We start from the raw sequence: 20,411 nt of genomic DNA, 5'->3' as shown, positions 1-20,411 counted from the left end.
CCACTTTAAATTATCATCCATTGTTAGCTTACATCATTAAATCTTACCTCTTTGCTAAAGAATAATGAAAAAATGCACTTAATTAATAGTTATTGCAAGCTCCAGGCCATTGATAACGCCAGTCTCAGTCTGAATTTAACGAATGTATTTTTGTTCTTCCCTTTCTGTTGTTGTGCTAGGAAGAGAAGCCCTATGTTGCATCAGGACGAAACTGATTCTCCTGCATCGAGACAGACTCCCTGAAAATGGAGTTTTTCCTGAACCATCCAATCACATCAAGATTTTGTTTCTGTGCAAAGGGGGACACTGGGATCCAGGCTTGAGCCTTTGTTCTCCTTATGGAATTTATGAAACATCCTCAGCTGCTGTCATATAGGAGAAGGAGCTCCTCCCCCAATCATCCTATGTGTACAACATTTAAGCAATTTCTTTGATAATTTTGGGGGTTGAGGACTGGGTGGCTGGGTCAGAAGAAAGGGGATCAGGCCAGGTCTCTCTACTGATCCCTGGAAGAAGATGGCTCATGTTAATTTCTTTGTTGTTTCTATTAAGGAGGTGATATATATTTTTTTCTGAATATTGTTAAAGAAGCTTGCCAGGCCTGTAAAGAATGTACAGCATTCTTCAGATGAAATAAGGCCAATCAGTGGAATAATGAGGAAAGTAATATCTCCCTAGAGAGGCTGATGGGGTTTTCATCAAATCAGCCAACCTTTTCCCGTCACTTACACTGCTATGCACTCCAGGCAGGCCCCGTCCGCCTGCCTCCTCTCCTTTCTCCTCTTCGTCAAAACTTCCCTGTGGTTATTACTGATAATGGAATACTCAGGGACCCAGGAAATGTATGTTCACTGGATACCTCCTCTTTCTGAAGAATAACTATTAACTCTTATTTCCTTTATGACTCAACTGTCCCTTACATCCCAGAAGATCTTCAGAAGCCAAGAAGAATAGAAGAGTTGCAGAGATATGGAAAGTCTGCTCCTTGGTGGCCTCTGTTGCCTTGAACTGAAACTGAGATGGGCAGGCTCCTTATGTTCAGCTTAGATTCTGAGGTTGAGTAGGGACAAGATACAAGGGTCCATCTATGGAGGGACAAACCATACCATGGTGGCCCAAGGGGACTTCGGTGGTACAGGTGTGCCCAACACCCATTCCTTGCTTCAGAACTACAAAAAAAGAGACCTGGAAACCAAGTGGCTAAATAGCCCTTTTACCAAACAGCAGGGCCCAATGGGAGAGAGGATTGAAGACCTGGCCTGAGATATGTACTGCAAAACAATCCGATTGTGTCTGCCCCGTGAGCTGTGGGCCATCCTGCCCATAGCGGGGCAACCATCTCCCTTGCAAGGGACTCCACTGGAGCTTCTCAAAACTGTCTTCCCTGTGGGCAGGGTATCCCCAAAGGCCAAATGAGAAAAGCAGACGCATGTCATGCGATGTGGCCAGAAGACACGTGGATGCACCAGGATATGGTACCATGGTTGTCTTCTGATGCACTGGTTGCCCATTGGTTGTGAGCCTCATGAAGACTTTGCCTAATTGTGCTAGAAGATGAGCAGACACTCAGAGGTGCCCATCCCCCTTGCAGGCCATCAGCATCGCTTTGCCCACTGTAAGCTGGAAGAAGCAAGACGGAAAGAGCTCAGGACTGGTTCCCAGCACACGGACCTCACAGGCTGACTTCAGAGCATGGAGGAAGCAATCAGCGGATTCTCCTCTCAGCAACCTGGGCGTTTTCTCCACTGAGGCCGAGGGCCAGGCTCACAAAAGAAGGGGGAAAAAAATCACATTTTGCATGCAAAAGTTTTCCAAATTAAAAGAGATCCATTCACAGAAGTCCTCCCACCGTGCTCGGCGAATGATTCAAAGCCTCCACATGATTTCATCTGTGCAGACTCTAATCCACTTACTTAATGAAATACATAATTAACATATTATAATTGCAGTAAAGATGGTTTTGACAGAAATCATTTCCCGTATCTAATACTGTGGTAATTTAATCTGTTCCCCACTCCCTAACATGACCCTCTATGATTAAGTTTCATAAGAATTTTTTTGATTGATTGACTCATCTGACGGGCTGGGCCTTGCTGAAGCAGTGTCTGTCAGTTTCCGGGGCGGCATGTGAAGTCGCGGCAGATGGCTGCGGCAGCTCTGTGCACTGTCTCCCTGTGTGGTCTCCCCATCTCCAGCGCTCTTTTTCTTCCCTTCCCCTTCTTCTAAATGCCCTGATAATCCACCCTCGACTTGCCTGAAATGCCAAAGCCGGTGTGTTTCCAGCTTCCGCTCCTCTGCGGTGGGGATGGTTATTAAAGGCAGGGAAGCTCAGACCTACTTGGGCGGGCGGGTGGGCAGGCAGTGGGCGCCAGATGCCAGCCTTTCCTCGCACCTGGCTGTGCCCCTCCCGCCCCCACACGCTGAAGCCAGCCTGGCTGCCTGGGAGTTCCTCCGCCTTGTCCACAGGCCTGCCTGAACCCTGTGTGTTGACTGAAGTAGATGGAAAAGGAGCTCCTCCTCCCTAAACCTCCCATCCTGCCGGCTGTGGCTCTGCTCTGTTTGGGGATGGGGGTGCGTGGCAGACCTTGGAGTTGGGGTTTGCCTTGAGAGGCAAAGATGCACACTCTCCCGGGATAACAGTGAATTCTGAGCTCCTGGATTGCTGCTGGGGTGCTGGATGGGGATTCTGAGAGAGTCAGGAGTTTAGAGAGTAATGCTGAAGCTTTGGTCCGTGGGAATAATACTCTCAATAAATAAAATGTAAGGTGGCCCTGGAGGTGGGGAGAAGCCCCTTGCTTACTCTTCAAAGAGCACGCAGGGCAGGGAGGGGCCCTGAAAAGTGACTTAAAACATAGCTCCAGCCAGGCATAGTGGCTCACACCTGTAATCCTAGCACTTGGGAGATTGAGGAGGGAAGATTGCTTGAGACCATGAGTTCAAGACCAACCTGGGCAATATAAAAGAGACTCCCACCTCTACAAAAACAAACAAAATTAGCTGGGCGTGGTGGCACACAACCATAGTCCTAGCTCCTCAGGAGGCTGAGGCAGAAGGATGGCTTGAGTTCAGGAGGTCCAGGCTGAAGTGGCCCACGATTGTACCACTGCACTCCAGTCTGGGCAATAGAGTGAGACCCTGTCTCTAAGAATGATAAATAAAAACTACATTTTAAAAAGTTAGAAAGTAGCTCCGTGTGAAGGACAACATCTGTTAATTTCTTAAAGCTTCCTCAAGATTGTGGCTGTGTATTAAGCACCCACTGTATACCAGCCACTTGGGACTGGGGACTGTGCATTCTATTTAACAGATCAGAAAATGATTGCCAGTGTATTGGTGGTAGAACCAACCCCAGTGACCCTGCTAGAGATAATGGGGCACTCTTTGAGGGGGGCGTGCATTGAAATGGGCTTAGAGGAAGGGTTCTTTGAGAGGGAGGAGGCCTGCAAGGGGCCATCTGACCAAGGGGGAGAGGCCAGAGCAAAGGTTCGAGCAGATTAAAGCACGAAGACTTGGGAAGGAGGATGGTCATGGGAGTCGGGGATGCCTGGGTTCATAAGTTGCCCTCCCTGCAGATCACCCCATCACTCCAGCTTCCAGCAGGTTCACCCCAGTCCCTCTGAGGTATCCATTCCACTTCCCCTGGGCTGCAGTCTTTTATGGACTGCTTATATCTCTTTACTGGACAGCAGCTCCCCAGAAATCAGGGCTGGGTGTCCCAGCATCCAGGAGATGTGTGCACAGTACTTGGAGGGTCTGCAGAATAGCACTTCCTCCTTCCCTTAAACCCCCACCCTCCCACTGAGTGAAATGAGTGACCAGAGGAGGGACAGGGTCCCCAGATCTCCCTCTCATAGTCCCCCTTTCTACACCTAGGGCCCAGGCAGCAGTTCAGAAGCCACAGTGGCCTGGACTCAAATTAAGCTTGGGGTGTTTCATGGGGGCACCTGTCCCTCAGCTCTGTGGCCCCCTCCAGGCTCCAAGACCCCTACCCCAACCACCAAGCCCTGGCCATGTGGCCTCTCTTACAAAGCCCTAAGCACTTTCACCTTTGTGGGCCTCTTCCTCCTCCAAAAAAAAAATACTTAAACTTGTATTTTACAACTGCTTGGATGTAATGACAAAGCAGATCTTTGACTCTAAAAATTAATTTTTTTCTTCCCATTTTATTTATTTATAAAGATGAGGTCTCCCTATATTGCCCAGGCTGATCTCGAACTCCTGGCCTCAAGCAATCCTCCTGCCTTGGCCTCTCAGAATGCTGAGATTGCTGGCCACTGGGCCTGGCCTCTTCTCATTTTAATTGAATGAAAACATTTTTTTATTCAATGCCCTGAAAGCACCGTGGGTTCTAGGTGCTGTGCCTCCTGGAGGGGTCCAACCTGCCACTCCCCAGGCCCAGTCCTGGGGTTGGAGTAAGCACTGGGCCTGCCGCTGTGCTCCCACTGGCCCTATGCTGGTACCACACCAGCCTCACGCTGGCTAAGGTATGCAGGTGCTGAGACCGAAGGGCCACATGGGTGTGGTGTGAGTTGGGACACACAGGATCCTGCCATCCACCTGCCATTTGTGCCTCACTGACCCTGAGCCCCTGGAGTTCCCCTTGGTTGGTTGCTGGGGATTCTGGGAGAATCGAGAGTTTAGGGAGTGAGGCTGAAGTTCCAGTCCCTAGGAAAAGTGCCTGCAAGAAGTAAAATGTAAGATGCGGACAGGCAGAAACAGCCCGGCCGTACCTACAGCTTCTTCCCCAGGGTAGGGTCCCCACATAGAGAGAAAAGGACATCCCGACTAAGTTTTAGGGTGAGGGTGGAAGGAGCTGAGAACGTCTAGGGCCTCACAAGCATGACAGCTCCTGAGGTCCCTGGCCCCAATTCTCTCAGCAAGCTATGCAATGCCAGGAATCGCCTGGTGGCGCCTCTCCTCTTCTACAAGTGCACGCCCTGGCAGCATCTTTCTTCCAGTCCAGGGTGCCTTGCCCTTCTCAGGGTTCCATGCAGCAAGAGCTAAGAGGGTCCCCAAGGAGCATCTTTTATATTCGATGTGATCCGCCTGGTGCCCTCATGGGACACCAGTCACCCAGCAAACACTCTGCTTGAGTGATTCACTACAGGCCGTGGGCTTCCTGCAAGAAAACTGTGTGCATCTCTCCAGGTGGGCGTGTCACCACCTTCATCACGAATTAGTGAGTCCTGTGAGGACAGGCACAGAAGCTGAGACATCCTTATTTCTCTGAATCCTAAAACAGAGCCCAGGGCTCACAGTGCCCATAAAGCAGAGTGCTAGGTCCAGGAGTACAAAAGGAAAAGCAGCTTGTACCTGCCCAGTGGTAAAGACCTTCCTCCCTGCAGCCAAAGTGCTCTGAGCCCACACATACTATGGAGTCCTTATGTGACTGAAGCTGTCCAGGAGAGGCCACATCTGTCTGAGCAGGAACAGCTTGGACATCAGACAAGGGCAAAGATGGGGTCGTGGCCAGGGAAAGGCAGACTGCAAAAAAGAAATCACAGGGCATGCATGTGCCTACCCGCTGTCCCCCGCGTTTGAGCCACAGAGCCCAGGTCCTCTTACAGCCAGCTTATCTTGCAGGCCGGGGGAGGGGAGGCTCCGTGTGAGTGGCAAGTGTACATGAACACCACCACGTCAACTGCCAATATGTTATGAGGCCTTAGTAACAATCCGGAGTCTCCGGGGAGCGCTGCTGCAGTTCAAGTGCGCACCAGACAGAGAGAAAACAATTTCTGGTGCCAATAATGCAGCACAGATGAAAAATGTTTTAATATTTGAAGCTGCTTTATGGCAGAAGCGATGACAGTGATGGACTCAATGTCAGCTTTTTTTCCTTAAATGTCATCTTTCGTCTATGAGTTTTCCCTGCTCCGGAGGCATGCAAGCCTAATGCTGGCTCGTTGCAGCCATTGATCATTGATTTTGTTCTAAATGGAAAGCTTGCCAGAAGACTAGAAATTCTGGAATTTATTAGGATTTCTTTAAGAGGCACTTTAGCTCAACAGTTCTCATTACTGTCTTTACAATGTTACTTATTTTTCTTTTTATGTCATATGATTTGTAAAGGGTTAGTACTCAGAGAACAATATACGATTAAACCATTGTGCATGCTGGAGCTGCCGGCTTAGTAAAAAGGATTCTCGGGGGGCTAAGTATATATTTGACGAGGAAACGGCAACACGGGGCTATTTTACCAGTGAAATCTGTATTTTGAAATTCGTTGATAGGGTTTGGGCTAAATGGTGTTTCAATGGAGGTTTTGATTAAACAGAGTCACTTACAAATTCATACCTCTTAATTCCACATGGAAATGGCTAAACATTTTTATATTCTGGCACCGGGTGCGTAAACATCCTGGGGTGGGTACCCCATGTGGCAGCACGATCACGATGGAGAGGGGTCCCACCCAGTTTCCTTCTGGCTTTGGGTGGCTCAGGCAGGGTCTAAAAGCTTGTCACTCTATTTATGTATGGGACGTTACCTTGTGAACACCAAAGGAGAGATGTGCGACGCTTTATTATGTATTAACATTTAATGTACACATATGCCCCTGTCTAGGCGATCATTCTTCATTTGGCTGAAAAGAATCCATTTGCATCAGACAGTTGGCTAAATGTTTTTCTTCTCTGATGTGTTTCCATTGGCACAAGACTAATTCAAACAGGTACGTTAGCTCTTGGCCGAGCTGTCGGACATCCAGGCTTTATTACGGAGCAGAGTGCCTGGGGAATGTGAATTAGAGTTAGTATCAGCCTCGACCTCCTAAACACATCACTCAGTCTAGTTGATTATGGAATTTTCTCTGAAGCTGGGTCCTCAAGATCCCTCTCCCAAGTGGGGTTGCAGAAGGCCAGCGACCTGTCGTACCTCTTGTGACCAAAGAGAAATCCAAGGGAAAGGGAATGGTCCAAAGAGGAGTTGCAGAGAGGCAGAGGTCCAGCCTCCGCAGGCCACATCCAGGGTGGGATTTGTAGCCGCTGAATGGAAGAAAACACACTCTGACCAGTCCTCTACACAGGAAAACCGTACAGCAACTGAAAGGGATGTAAAACTTTCTGGAAAATGAAATGAACAGCAGCAAAGTTAGGCTGGAATCTGCAAATTGCATATTTGGGTGCAGCAAGTTCTTGCATAGCCAGAATGACGCAAACTAAACATGAGGCTGTGATCTCTAAAGGTCTGGCCTCACACACTCACTGCACCAGGGAGGCTTTATGCAGATGGACCATGAGCAGAGGAGCTGCTTGCAAATACTTCATGGCAAGCCCAGTGCTGTGGGGTGAAGAAAATTCCCTGCTCTTGACCTAGCAACCACGACTACAGTGGCAACTACTATTACTATGACCACAATACCACTGTATTATAACCACAGCTGCTACGATTGCCATATTATAGGTAACTGTGGTCATCTCTTACCCTAGACCACCAAAACACCCTCCTACACTACTACTCTGCTTCCCCTGCCCCCCTCCTCATGCCATTGTCCACACAGCAGCCAGAATTCACCATTTGAAACATAAGACATCACTTCCTAGCTCAAAACTCACATGACTTCCCATTTTACTTCTAGTAAAAGCCAGCAGCAATTTTTATGACCTCACAGCATCATATGATCTCCACTTCTTCCTTTTCTGACCTCATCTCCTACTACTCCCCCTGGACCACACGGGCCTTGCATGTCTCCTTCTCCACGGTCTTTGTAGTATTGCTTGGCTCCTCTATGGACCAGTCTCCTCCACAGGGTCTTGTTGATCCTGCCCTTGCTTCTGGGCTCTGCTCACATGCTGCCTCTGCAGAGTTTTTCCCTGACCACTCACCTGAATCACAGGGTCCTCATAGGTAGGTGATCTGTCCTCTTACTGTGTCCCAGGTTGAGTTCTTCAGAAGGAAGCAGGTGCTAAGATGGAGTTTTGGTTGCAAGATGTTTCAGAGGGATCAACCCATGTGTAGGGAAGAGGTAGAAACATTGTGCAGAGGAAGAAATGCAATTGACGTAGGTGGCTTGGGAGTGAGAAGCAGCCATCAGCACATCCTGCCATGAGTCAAAATGGCCAGGCGTTTACAGGCACCTTACTTAGTTCTCAGATGGAGGCTGCCCCAGGAAGGGTGAGACCCTTGTCAAGACAGCTCTCCCCTGCAGCCGACCACCTTCCCTGCAGTTGGGCAGAGAGTCCCTCCTTGCTGAAGGTGGGTCTCCATCTCTACAATGCCCTCTTGACTTTTCCTCATTGTACTTACTATTATTTGAAATAACATGTGCATTTATTTGTGTGATTGCTGTCTCTCTCCAGAGGAAGGCAGGGTGTTGTCTGTCCTTTTCCTGCTGCAACCCCCGAGGTTGGTAAGAGGGTAGCATGGAGTAGTTTCTCAGGAGGCATTTGTGGAATAACATAATCTTATTCAACATCTTTATATCCTTCGACGACCTTTATGAGGTTGGCATTATTATCCACATTTCACAGGTGAGAAATTGGAAGTTTTTAAAGGAGCAATCAGATTGGTTTAAAATCTGACAACTGGAGAAGACAGAGCTCAGATCTTGGCTTGACAGCTCTCTATGTGAGTTCTTAACCCCTACACCTCGATGCCTGTGGAGTCCCCAAACGCTGGCAACCCAGGGGATGAGAAGAGGATGCTGGAGCACTGTAGCGTGGGCTAAGCCCTGTGGCAGGATACTCAGCATGCCCAGAACTGCATAGTCCAGGGCAGAGCAGAAGGTGGCATTTGTGACTGCTTTGCAAGGGGTGGCAGTCACTCAGGCTCAGATAGGCCTGCTCCATTTCAGACCCGAGAAGGAGGCTCTGGGAAACCCCGCTTGCTTCTTTTTCCAACTTCCTAAGTGAAGGCTCCTTTCTGGGGTCATGATTCATCCTGCCATGATGGGTCCCATTGGATCCACAAGAAATAGAGAAATGAATGAATGTTCTCACACTAGATTCTCCTACACTACCAGGCCTGGCTCAGTTCAATACACTTCAACGAGATCCATTTAGTACATCCATTCTTTCCCTACATTTCGCCCAGATTTTCCTCCAGGGAATTCAGGCTCCCTTTTTTGTAAGGGTCTTGGCGAGGCTGACAAAGAGAGAAAATGTTATCCGAGCAATACCGACTTCTCTGAATTTGACTCCCGATCAGCGGGCAGTGGAGTTGGAATCCATCAATCCCAGGTTGCAACTGGAGTCAGAGCCCAATGCAGCCCGCTGCGGCTCTGCTTTCAGATCCTTCCCTGACTGGTTCTTTTTCTTCTTTTGCTTTTGCTTTATATTTTCTGACTTACTCCATCTTCTCCTAAAAAAATCCCCCTGTGATGATGCCAACCCGAGTTGCTTTCTGCAACCTGCAAACAATGAACCCTGAGCAATACACATGCCTAGCTGGACCTGGAAAAGGGTCAGGGCTAGGACAGGAAAGGAAATGTTTCCTGAACTCCTGGGGTTTGGGGACATCCCCCTGAAACCTACTTAATTCATGTGTTTAATTCTTCCCTACATCTTTCATGAAATTTCTCTGATAGTTTGCCACAGAAATATAATGAAAGCACAAAAGCACAAAACATAAAAATAGAAGAACAAAAGAGAAAATGAAGGGTAAAATAATTTTCTGTGACCTAGCTCAGTTTTGGTTTTGAGGCTCCTGATAGTGAGAGGATCAAGGAAAATGTGATCAACATAACTTCCTCATCTTTGGAAAGGAGGCGGGAGTTTCCTTGTAGGGAAATTGAGTCACTCACGTTAGGAAGTTGAGGGACTCACACTAGGCCATTTAGATTCGAATACTGACTCTGATGATACACACCACACATGCTCTTGGAAACAGGTTGCAAACTGGTGTTTCATAGCTCAGATTTAACCCAAAGATGGACTTCCTTTTATATAGACAGTCTTTTATAAGTTGGAATTAATTTATGTCAAAATGGGATAGTTCTTGTAAAGTCTGGACCTCCTATACCATTGACCCTCATAGTCCCTGTAGAATTATTACAGGTCTGTTTTCCTTACTTATATCATGCACATTTATAACATCTAAGTGAGTCATCAAACCCCAACAGGGAAGATGAGAAAGGAAGAAGCCAGCAGGACTCCCAAGAGCTGGCGATGTTGGGATTGGACCCGACCATGGAAAAGGGGTTGGATTGGGCTATAGAAAGAAAGAGAAGCTCCAGACAGAGGAGACCGAGTGAGCAAAGGTGCAGAAACTGGCACAGGCATGGCCTAGGGGATTCCTGGCTCACTCTGAATCCCTGGGGCACTTGGGAGTGTGGTTGGTGCCAGGCAGATGGCCAATGCCCACACATCCATCACCAAGGCTTGGTGTCGGTGCTGCCAGGCTTGGGTGGTGGTAGCAGCTGTGGCCTCTAGCCATGTAGAAGCTGATCTTGGAGTTTCCCGAGATCTCCCCCAGGCTGAGCTGCCTGACTTTTGAGGAAACTAGGGGAACCACAACAATGTGAGGCTGGCAACCTGGGCAGAGCCTGGGAGGGGAAGACAGTGCAAATGGTTTGTAGTCAAATGGTTTCCAAACTCATCTCCATTGCTTAGAGAACAGCTGTGAGTTCCAACCCTTAGCCTCTCAGAACCTCAGTCTCCTCACTTGGGAAAAAGAAATCATGACACTTCCCTCATGTGGTTATCGAGAGAATTAAAGAAGTGCTTAGGGCAGAACCTGAGATGTATTCAGCGCTCAGTAAGTACTAGTGAGAAAGAAGCAACAGTTGGCTTCAGACATCAGTCCAGGGCAGCTTCCCGAGACCAGTAGCAAGCACAGGCTTACAGCAGCTGAAAAGGCCAGGATTTCCTGCACAGAAAAGGCTGAGGTCAGAGAAGAAAGTGTCTCTAATGGAGGTAAGAAGACAGGAAACGTCCTTGGCAGGAGGACGCTTCTTTCTGATTCCCCCATCCTGCTTTTCTTAGCCCTCCTCTCAGCAGGCTGGCTATGTATGATCAATCACTTCCTCCCTTTTGATATGTAAGATCTTCAAACACTCCAGCATGGCGCCTGTGTTTGCTGCTAGGAAGCCAACCACCCTTGAGACCCCAGCCCCTCCAGAAGAGGTCCCTGTAGTCACAGGAGTTCTCTGCTGCAGGGCTCTGCCCAAGGCGAGCTCTGGGACTGGAGGCTGCAGGGCCTCAGGGTGGGAACATCCATTCCTTTACCCCTTCGCTGTCCAACACCTACTGGACACCTAATCTTTGTACCAGACATGCGGGAGACTGCAGGCACAAATGATGCCATCTGTGCTCTTCAAAGCGTAAAGAGCCTTTGGAGTCCTTGTCCACCTCAGTCGTCACACTAAGGAGACCTTCTTCAAGTCCTCACTACAAAATGCACCTAATTCAAGACAAATGTGTTCACAGTGACGAAAGTTTTGCTGTTCACATATTTCCAAATTCCACATAAAAATGAGGCTTTATTAATATTTTTATTTCAGTATTTTATATTTCCATAATTCAAGTTTTCATTAAGTGCTACCATGGTGTCGTTGTCATGACAGCTCCCTGTATTCGTCTTTTAGCTTCTGGAAGGCTGAAACTCTGCATAAGAGAACTAATTCAACACAGGGATGACAAAAATGAGTAACACGGTTGGAATCAGCTCATGACTTATGTACACTGTAATGTGGATTAGACATTAAAAATAGCAATGTGGCCTTGGGTTGTGCCTTCCAACCAGAAATATGGCAACACCTCCATCACTGCCTCTCTGCCTCAGTTTCTTTACTTTAAAATGAGGTCTGTGAGATATCTTTTCATTCTGACATCTTGGAGTCTATGGGAAGATTAGGAGCCCTGTTCCTGAGTTGGGGGCTGGGCAGAGCAGGGAGTATAGGTACTCGCTGAGGGCAAGATGCGCATGAATACCCAGGGCTCTGAAGGGAGGGGAATATGCCAGAAGGAGAGGTTGCTGGGCAGGACTAAAGCAGGATATTGGGTGATTGACCTTAGACTTGTGAGGAAGGGAAGTAGATGAAAAACTGTCTGTGAATGTGCAATTATGCAGAAAGGCAGAAAAAGGCCAGAGTGGAAACCATGCCGGAAGGGTAAGGGGTCTGATATTTTGCACTTTAACAAATGCATCCGGGGCCCCTTGGTGTCTATGTTTGGAGATGTTCCTGAACTCACAGTAAGGAGCACAGCCCCCCCCCTCATTGACTGGGTTCTGGAATATGTTGGGGTGTGTCTGTGGGAAGGTGGCAGGGCTGGCCAGGTCTCCTACGGCAGTCAGAGGGTCGGGTGTTAGCAGGAGACCTTCTGCAACAGCTCCTTATCCTGCGTGAGGAGCCAGTGCAGCAGGAGTCAGGACCACACAGTAACAGGCAAGGGGGTGGAAAAGTGGGAATAGCTCCACCCTAGGGAAACAAATCCACAAGGGTCTTGAATCACTTCCCTTCAAGATAGATTCAGAAAGATCTGGTGACAGGAGAGACCTAACCAAGATAAGTGTTTCTCAGAGATGTTCCTAAGTGTCTCTAAGTGTCTTCGATGAGGGAAGAGATGAACCAAAGGCTGCATTCCGTGAACCCCAGTGAACAACCCAATCCATGTGGGCAGGGAGGGGCTTCCGTGTAATTAACAACCATTCCTTATCTATTAACCAATCCTATTTGCTAACTGGATTGCTTGTGAAGGCCTCTTGTTTTAATTAGCGTGTCTCAGATGAAGAGTAAACAAACATTCTAACAAACTATTATGACATAAAGTTGATTTTTCAGTTACTCAACTGCTATGCCGTGGATATGGTGAATTTAGAATTAAATGCCTCTCTCAGAGGCTTTAATGATCTCAGTCAAGAATGTTTTGATTAAATTAAAGCTATTGAGAATGTGTTTTTTGAAAAGAGTGTGAACAAAACACCCAGGAGTGAGTCAGGTCCCGGGCCCTAGGCTCCTGAGTGTTCCAAGGCAGGTCCAGGAAGGGAGACAGTGGGATTCTCCATGTGGGGCAGAGGTGGGATGGCTGATGGCAAAGATGTCACACCTGCCATTAAAAATCTCTGAGTGGGGCCGGTGCGGTGGCTCATGCCTGTAATCTTAGTGCTTTGGGAGCCTGAGGTGGGCAGATTACTTGAGTCCAGGAGTTTGATGCTACGGTGCCTGTCTGCGCCACTGCACTCCAGCCTGAGACAGAGTGAGACCCCGTTTGAAAAAAGAAAAAAGAAAAAAGAAAAAACCTCAGAGTGTTGAGGTCTCAGAAGTCTCTGTTAGGGTTCCCCAGCAGCAGAGTGTCTAGAACACTGGTGCCTTGATTGATCAAGGGGGTGCTCTCAGGGAGAATGTGAGGTTGTTCAGGAAGCAGAGGAGGGTCGGGAAAGAAGTCAGGCCAAGCTGTGGACCTAACTGAAGTCTGGCCTCAGCTGATTCCACAGGGAGTTCTGGTACATAAATGACACCACAGAGCCATCCTGCCTTAAGGCAAGGGGTCTGACCATTGCCACTCTCATTAGTTAGTCATTGGATGGGGACCCCTCCTTAGGGAGGGCATAGCATCCCAGCATTTCTAAGTGAGGAGGAGGGCAATCCTCCAGAGGAGGGTGCAGGTGTGAGATTTTAGCAGCCCACCTTCATGGGTGCACGCACTATCTTGCAAGGAAGTCTGGTTGGGGTCCCAGAGTCTCTACAGCGATTGGCCACACCTGGAGACAAAGTCCTTTGGTGAACACCCTTTGCAGTTACACACAATTTTATCTTCCCCAAAGAACTGCTCTCATGGTCTTCTCCCAAAGGAACTGTCTACAGGTAGGACCCTGAGGTCCAGAGAGCTTAAGCAGTGTTCTGAGGCCACCGAACAGAGCAGAGCAAGGTGGGCCTTGTGCCAGTGGCTGTGTCTGTACCCATCGGGCCAGTCATGCTGCCTCTATCAGAGCAGCCGCTCAGCAGATGTGACTGGGCCCCGGGGCTGTTCAAGCTGAAGGACGAGTCTGCTCAAGTTAGGGGGAGTTTGGTGGCCTAAGGGAGTCCAGAACTGTGAATTTATGGTCATCCTTCTGATGGTAGAAAAAGCTGCAGGTTTGGAGCATGAACAATTTCACCCATTTATCTCCCAAAGCTCTCTTTTTTGAAAGGGGGAAAAAAAAAACAAAAGCTGAGTAAAGTGAATAAAGTGGTATCCATCACAGCTTCTATGTTGGTCCGGGCACTTTGGAGAAACAGAAGGAAGAGTACTCATAGATACATAGACAGGTAAATAGATAGAAATAAATATAGATAGATAGATAGATAGATAGATAGATAGATAGATAGATAGATCAAGAGGGGATTTATTATGGGAATCCACTCACATGATTCTGGAGGCCGAGAAGTCCCACCACCTGCTGTCTGAAAGCTGGAGGTCCCAGAAAGCCAATGTAATTCAGTCCAAGTCCAAAGGCCTGAGAACCAGGAGAGCTGATACTGTAAGTCCTGAGACCAGAAGGCCTGGGAACCAGGAGCTCTGATGTACAAGCATCAGGAGAAGCTTGTACCTAAGATGTACAAAGCAGGAGAAGACGATGGATGTCCCAGCTGGAGAAGGAAGAGAATCCACCCGTCCTCCACCTTTTTGTTCTATTCTGACCCTCAATGGATTGGACGGTGACAGCTCACATTGATCAAGGCAAATCTACTTAACTTAGCCAACTGATTCAAACGCCAGTCTCTTTAGAAACACCCTCACAGACACACCCAGACATAATGTGTTATCAGCTATGTGGGCATCACTTAGCCCAATCAAGCTGATACACATCACTGTGTACTTTCTGTGCTGAAGTCCTGATAGGAACACACTCCACTCGACCTCAAAGCCTTCCGACAAGCCACTCCCTCCTTCAGGAAAGGTCTTCCCCCTTCTCTTTCTTTCTCACCTCTTCCCCAGCTTTTCACACAGTAAACACTTCTCAGTTCTATTCAAATATTGCCTGACTTTCCTTGGACATCACCTGAGGTCTACACAGCATCCACTGCTAAATGTTCACCTTGCTCCAGACCTTGCTTTCTTCCCAGCAGTTAGCATTCTTTACCAGGAAATTGATTGTTTTTCCCACAAGACTTTTTTTCTCTCTTTTTTAGAGTCATGGTCTTACTCTGTTGCCCAGGCTCGAGTGCAGTGGTGCAGTCCAAGCTCACTGCAGCCTTATCTCCTGAGCTCAAGCAATCTTCCTGCCTCAGCCTCCTGAGTAGCTATAACTACAGGCAGACCGTCATGCCTAGTTTGGACATTTTAAAAATGCAAATTTATTAAGGTATAATTGGCTTACAATAACTATACATATTTAAGATAAAGATAAATGATTTGATAAGTTTTGACATACGCATACCATGAAACCTTCACCACAATCAATCAATAAACTTATCATTACCTCCAGAAGTTGCCTCACGCCCCTTCATGATTCCTCCCTCCCACTCCTCCCCAATCCCTCATCCCCAGGCAACCAATGACCCTGTCACTAGATTAGTGTGAATTTTCTAGAATTTTATATAAACAGAATATACTGTATGTCCTTACTTTGGTATGGCTTCTTTCATTCAACATAATTATTTTAAGAGTCATTCATGTTGTTGCATATTTAAATAGTTCATTCTTCTTTATTTCTGAGTAGCATTCCATTGTACGGATTTCCTATAATTTGTTTACTCATTCATCTGTTGGTGGACATTTGGATTGCTTCCAATATAGGGCTGTTATAGATGAAGCGGCCATGCACCTTCATGTATACGTCTTTGCGTGGACTTATACTTCCTCTTGGCTGATAATGCCTATAGGTGGAACATCTGGATCATATGGCAGAGGTATGCTTAATTTCTTAAGAAACTGCCAAGCTGTTTTGCAAAGTGGGTGAATATTTTACGTTTCTACCACGAGTGTATGAGAGTTCTGGTTCCTCCACAGTTTGGGTATGTTCAATCTTTGTTTATTTTAGTCATTCTGACAGGTGTGTAGTAGTAGTACCTCCTGGCTTTGCTGTGCATTTCTCTAATGACTAATGATGTTGAGCATCTTTTCATGTGCCTGTTGGCCATCTATGTGTCCTCTCTGGTGAAATGTCTGTTCATATATTTTTCTATTTTTAGTGAGTTTTTAATTGTAAAGTTTTGAAAATTGTTTATACATTTTGAATACAAGCCTTTTGTCAGATACATGTCTTGCAGAAATTTTCTATTAAACTGTGGTTTGTCTTTTCATTCTCTTAACAGTGAATGTTTTGAAAAGCAAAAATTTCTAAGAGCTGTAAGTAATCAGTTTGTTCTTCTGTGGATTGTGCTTGGCTGTAAGACCTTTTGGCGTAATCTGACAAAGATTTTCTTCTATGTGTTTTGGAAATGTTGTAGTTTGCATTTTACATTAATTTGGCATGTGATGTGAGGTAGGGATTCAAATGTATTTTTTGGTATATGAATATACAATTGTATACAGTTGAATACAAATTAATTGTTCCAACTTCATTTGTTGAAAAAACTGTTCTTCCTTCAGTGCACTGCTTTTGGTGCTTTGTAAAAGTTAGTTGTCTATTCTGTTCTGTTCACCTATTTGTTTATGACAATATCATGTTGTTTGGATTACTGTAGCTTTATAATAATTCTTAAAATCAGGTAAGATCTACTTTCCAGCTTTCATCTCTTTTTTGGAGTTGTTTTGGTTATTCCAGGTCTTTCGTATTTCTATAAGAATTTCAGAATCAGCTTGTCAATTTCTACACGTAGCTTGCTAAGATTTTGATTATCATTAAATCAATTTGGGAGATTTTACATCCTAATAGCATTGAGTTTTTCAACGCTTGAACAAGGTCTGTATATTTCCATTTATTCAGGGCTCCTTTCACGTATCACAATATTTCATTGTTGTCAGTGTGGAAGTCTTTCACATCTTTTGTCAGATTCACCCCTAAGTATTTTATGTTTTTGATGCTGTTGTGGAAGATATGTTTAAAATAATAAGTTTTGATTGTTCATTGCTAATATATAGAAACACAATTCTTTTTTTATATCACTCTTGTATTCTGCAATATGGCAAAACTTACCTATTAGTTCTATTAGCTTTTTGTTGATTTCATCAGATTTACTGTATCAGTGATCTTATCTGTTGAGTAAAGACAGTTTTACTTCTTTCTTTCCAATCTGGATACCCACCTGATTTTAGACTCCATGAGTGCATCATATACAGCTCCCCATGCTGTCCCGGAACTTGGCAGGGACTTGCCACCTGGTGGGCTCACATTTGCTGATAGCACAGACAAGAAGCATGCTCTCTTTCCTCACTCCTCCCAGGCAAGTTTTGATAACTTAAATGTATCTACCTGACACCAAAACAAGCAGTTGTGAAGTGAAAATTTCAGAAAATAAGCATGATCATGTGGCATGATAAAAACAAACATCCATTTAGCTCTCTGTCATTGGAACCAATTTAATTATCTTTCAAATACTGTTGAGAGACTGAATAAGATACAGGCAGAGACATGATCATTAGATTTGGCAACATGGCAGTCATTGGGAACCCTGATGAGAATAGGTTGGGGGTGTAGGTGGGATGAAAGTTTGTCTGGAACATAAGGGTTGGCTAAGTCTTGGGAAGTTTAAGAGCTGTGGATCACACAGCACAAATACTTCACAGTTCCAAACTGGAAAATGGGTGCTGTTGGCTTGGACCCTGATGGAATATAATCATCTAACTCATAATGGTTAATGATCTACCCTACTTATAAGTGGCTCTATTTCAATGAGGTTATTTCACCTTCCCACGGTTTTTACAAGAAAAGCTAAGAGCACTAAAGCCTATTTACATTATTTTCTTACACAAGGAGGGAAGGATGAAAATAAAAGCTAATATTTCAGAGTACTTTTACTTAACCATTAACTTATTTAATCCTTTTAACTCTCAGGAGGTAAACTCTTATCGCCCCATCTTGCAGGCTTGGAAGCTGAAGCTCAAAGACATTGTGTGACTTGCAGGCTAGGACTGGAATTCCAATATCTACACATGGTGTCAGATCCTGAATTAAGTGACGACTCTGCAAGGCAGGGAAAACATGAACAGAAATGTCACTCAGCAGCACAACTCACATTCCTGGATACCTACACAATTCTGCTCTAAGAAGACCTGGATAGATCTCCTTAAAAAAATTGGCTGGGCAAAGTGGCTTACACTTGTAATCCCAGCACTTTGGGAAGCTAAGGCAGGCGGATCACTTGAGGTCAAGAGTTCAAGACCAGCCTGGCCAACATGGGGAAACCCCATCTCTACTAAATATATATACACACACTTATATACAAAATATATACACTTATATATAAATATATATGCTTATATATAATATATATACACTTATATAAAAATATATACTTATATGTGAAAATATACTTATATAAAAATATATATACTTATATATAAAATTATATATACACTTATATATAAAAAACATATATGATATATATATATATAGCCAGTGTGGTGGCATGTGCCTGTAGCCCCAGCTACTCGGGAGGCTGAGGTAAGAGAATCGCTTGAACCCAGGAGGCAGAGGTTGCAGTGAGCCAAAATTACACCACTGCACTCCAGCATGGGCCACAGAGTGAGACTTTGTCTCAAAAACATAAAAATAATAATAATGGCAAATTCACATTTTCTGTGTTTATTTATGCTTTGGGCTTAATAGGGTCAGTGGCCTAATTTAACATTTGATTTTTGTTTTTACATAGCAAAGCCTTATTGCAGAAATACTGTATGTTTGGCTCAAATCTAGGTCCTGGAAACAAACTAAAAAAAAAAAAAATTCCTCTACATCCTGAGATGTCTGCTGTCTAAATCGTGGGTAACTATGTAAATTATTTCAAGGAAGTGCTTCTCATTGTTGGTGATACAGGGTCTCAAAGCTAGATACCAAACTGTGAAGGTCACATCTCCAGAGACTTTCAGCACTAGTCAGCAAACTTTTCCTGTAAAGAGACAAATAGTAAATATTTCAGACTTTGTGGGCCATACAGTCTCCATCATAACTGCTCAACTCTGCTGTTTGGAGCCATAAATACATAAACAAATGAGCATGGCCGTGTTCCAATAAAACTTTATTTATGGGCACTGACATGTGAATTTAATGTAATTTTTACATGCTATAAAATATTGAACTTCTTTTTTTTTCCTCTCAACCATTGTAAATGTAAAAAACCATTCTTAGCTCATAGGCCATCTCAAAACAGGTGGCAGATCTGATTTGACCCATGGGCTGTGTTTTCTGACCCTGTTTTCTAGGCTAACAATTATCAAGGGCTGGGCTTAGAAATGTAGACCAATGGTGGTAGAAACTGTGACCGAGTGCATCAAGAAAGCATAAGTAGTAGTGAATGGACCTCCTTGTCCAGAGAGGATGGCTCTCAATTGTGACTTAGGGTTGTCAGCTTTGCTATAAGTTTCAGTGGGTACAGATGATCTAATTTCATATTTAATATTGGAGCAAATCAAAGTTCCTTTTAGCTCGTACACTCTCCAATTCCGTAACCGTTAGGACTCTCATATACAAGTGACAAAAACTTAATGCCAATTGATTCAAGGGAAGAAAAGGAAATGTATCAGCTGACATAAGTGGAAAGTACAACTGCATGCACGGCTTCAGGTATGACTGGAGGGCGATACTAAAGCAAAATTAACTATCCAAAGGGCTTGCAGAGTGAGTTCACTCTTCTGCTCTTCTGCCATGTGAGGATGTAGTAAGATGACACTCAGCAGACGCTGGTGCCTTGATCTTGGACTTCCCAGTCTGTAGAACTCTGAGAAATACATTTCTGTTCTTTATAAATTACCCAGTCTCTCATATACTGTTATAGCAGCACAAAACAGACAAAGGCACAGGTTTCTTATTTTCAACAGTGCCAACAAAATCCTTGGCTGCACTGTCGTTGACCTGCCCCGATGATATGCATATCTCTGAACCCAATCACTGTGCCTTAGGGGATGAAATGCTGTGATGGGTTGCATGCATGCATCCCCACTCTGCTGTAGAGAGAAGAGGAAGGCACGTTCCTCCCAAACACAGGGACTGAAAGCAGGTAAGGGGTGGCGCCCCCCCAAAATTGCAGTTTTCTCTCTAGAAGAAAGTAGAGTGAATACAGGAGAGGTGAAAGAGAAACAGCTGACACCCAGTGGGAATGCCTTCTTGTGACACCCAGTGAGAAGGCATGTGATGCACTGGCTGCTAGATTCTGAAACTGGATGTGACCCACAGTTTATCTGAGCAGGCAGCGGCGCACCACGTGTGTGGACTTCATCTGGTTGCTTTTGAGACAGAGAACAGACTGAGAAGCTGTGGTGGTCTTTGGATTTTTAAATCTGAAGTCCCAGCACACCACCAAAGGAAACCAGGAGACCCCCTCAGGTGGCCAGCAGCCCCTGGTGCTGAGTAAAACACAGGGAAAAATGAAACAAACACACATCTGATTGTGCCAC

This window comes from Trachypithecus francoisi, unplaced genomic scaffold, assembly GCF_009764315.1.
Source record: "Trachypithecus francoisi isolate TF-2019V2 unplaced genomic scaffold, Tfra_2.0 Lachesis_group12, whole genome shotgun sequence".
Lineage (NCBI taxonomy): Eukaryota > Metazoa > Chordata > Mammalia > Primates > Cercopithecidae > Trachypithecus > Trachypithecus francoisi.
Note: the sequence above shows the minus strand (reverse complement) of the source record.